We start from the raw sequence: 2,673 nt of genomic DNA on the forward strand, positions 1-2,673 counted from the left end.
TCTTTATATATATATATATATAAATGCTTTGAAGATTATGTAAACAGCCATCCCTGTTTAGTTAGCCTACTTCCTGACTTCACCTATTATCACTCAGATTACACTGTCCAATACTAGAAGGGACAGTTAGAAGACCCGCCTGGACTGATGCAAAATGTGGGAGATTTTTGAATGTGATCTTGGCATGACATGATGGAAACTCTCCAAATCCAAGAATTGTCAAGAGCTGTACAATCACCACACAAAGGGACTGATGTGTTGCATATTGAATTCAGGCAATGATTACATATAATTGTATCATTACCATCATTACCTAGAGTGAGATTAATGGAAGCAAGTATTCAGAAAAACAAGAAAGAAATTAGCTTTGAAGTAGCATAATGAAAGATTTTAATTGTGGGAAGAATTCAGTCACATTTTAAAATTACTGGTTGCGATTCCATCAAATTCGCTCACCCCTCGTACTCACTGCCTCCATGTGTCTGCTTTATTCCCTTGGGCCACCCAATGATGCACAAAGGTCAGGTCTCCCCCACATAGACCCTTACCATAAACCTAATAAATTCACCTGCCCAAAGTGACTATTTCCATACATGGGGAGAGCCATTAGGAAAAAACCTATTGACAAAGTATTTTGTTTATTTATCTATCCCTTTTTATGTACCATTAAAGTCTACCTCAGGAGCATAAGCCTTTTTAGAAGTAAAATAACATGTCAGAGATGAGGACAATACATGTTTCATATCAAGTCAAAAGGGAAAGATTCCTAACATTTAAGATAAGTTAATGGTTCGATTTTATGCAAACGCAATCCATTGCTTCGACATACTACAATTCATTGTTTATTTTTTTCACCAGGGGACTCGGGGATTTTCCAAGCATAAATATATGCATTATATAAGATTCTTGCATGCATGGGTTTGGATTGATGGCAGGTCCAATCCCATGGGCCTTTCATAGTGTCCCAGGCCAAAGCAAACTGTAACCCCGAACCATTGCCTGGCTTTACCCTGTGGCTTCAGGCACTGAAGTGGGTTGCACAGTGGAAGAAAAAAAAAAAAGAAGAAGAAAATAAAAAAGATTCTTGCTCTTTCTTGAAAGTAAGGAGAATTATCTAACCGTAGGGTCCTCAAAGAGATAGTCCTGGGACCCCCAAATTGTACAGGTTAGTTCCCTGGAGAGGGACTTTCCTCTCCTTCCAGCGTCTGAGGTTTCTTGGATAAACTAAAAGGACAGCTCTTTGAGGAGTTAATGAGAAGTCTGAGGCACAAAAATGGGCCTGAATACTTAGTTCTGTAACTAAATTTACCATTTGGATAAGGACCATGCCTCAGATATTGCTAAAATACAAACTTTGAATCAGTTCAGTTCAATAATTTAACAATTATATTTTAACTTCACATTTTAATAGTCAATATCAATTATTTATATTGCAGATTTTCTTGTGGTGTTTATCTCAGATTTTACTCTGGGCACTTAATCTTATGTAGTATGAGAAAATTATATTTATTATGTAATATGCATTTATTAAATTTTCCATTATAGTATAACAACCCTTTGTATGATATGTTTTAAGTCTTCCTTGCATGTATGTACTTTACAGAAATCTTCATAGGTTTTAAAAAACAATCCAAGGAAAATTAATACATTTTTGTTCCCATAAAGATTTTAAGGCTCATGGGCCAGATACAGGGTTGCTACAAGTTGAAATGGACTTGACTCCAGGGGGGTTGATGGGTTTGGTTTTGGTTGGTTGGTTAAGGTTGGTGGGTTTGGTTTGGGTTGGTTGGTTAAGGTTGGTGGGTTTGGTTTGTGTTAGTTGGTTAAGGTTGGTGGGTTTGGTTTTGGTTGGTTAGTGAAGGTTGATGGGGCATAAAATAGAAGAGTGGCTGAAGGTGAAATATTTTTTCCTTATATTTAGTTCAAAGTTCTTTTCAAAATGACCAGAGTCACATAGAAACAATATTTTCCAATGGTAGAATCCATTTACATTCAGTCATGTTCCATGTCTCTCTGAAGTCTGGGCCACTATTATACCATCCTATGTAATTACAGCCACCCTCCTGCTGGGCTCCAGTTGTCTGCTTTACTATTCTCTCTCCTTGATCCCCTGCAGCTTGATTCAGAATGGATTACACCACGTCTCTCATTACAACTCGTCAGTGCTGTAGCATGTGCGCCTAGGAAGACAAAAACCCTTACCATGGCCCACTTTCTTAAGATTGCTCTTCAAATATCACTTCATATACCTTAACTCTTTTCTATCAGCTTAAACTCCAGTCACTCAGTCACACTTCTTTCCTCACTCATAGTTTTCGTTTTCTTGAAAACACCCAACCATAGAATTATGGTATGTAGACATATGGGTGCCATGGATGAACTTGAACCATTAACTTTTATGAAATGTTCTCATTCATTCATTCGCCTTAGAGTACAGTCTAGTTAGTTAATGGACCTGGTGGGTTTCTGAGACTGTGACTCTTTATAGGATTAGCCTTTTGCAGATCTTAAATATTAGGAATCTTTTCTTTCATTTATATGAACTAATTGTTCTCACCTCTAGCACACATGTACATTTTGTAAACTTGTTTAGTTGCTAATTGACTTTCTTGGCAGGACTCCATACGCTTTGTCTCTTACTTTTGTAGCCTCAGTGTTTAGAAAAGTTTCTCT

The 2,673-nt window shown here is 37.2% G+C and overlaps 1 non-coding gene across 1 annotated transcript; it reads left to right on the forward strand.

The window, feature by feature from the left end:
- Window positions 1-912: 912 nt before the first annotated feature.
- On the forward strand, window positions 913-1,045 carry LOC142428416 (small nucleolar RNA SNORA42/SNORA80 family). Its single transcript, XR_012780321.1, has one exon. It is a non-coding gene; the product is annotated as a small nucleolar RNA SNORA42/SNORA80 family (small nucleolar RNA).
- The last annotated feature ends 1,628 nt before the right edge of the window (window positions 1,046-2,673 follow it).

Source organism: Tenrec ecaudatus, chromosome 15, assembly GCF_050624435.1.
Source record: "Tenrec ecaudatus isolate mTenEca1 chromosome 15, mTenEca1.hap1, whole genome shotgun sequence".
NCBI lineage: Eukaryota > Metazoa > Chordata > Mammalia > Afrosoricida > Tenrecidae > Tenrec > Tenrec ecaudatus.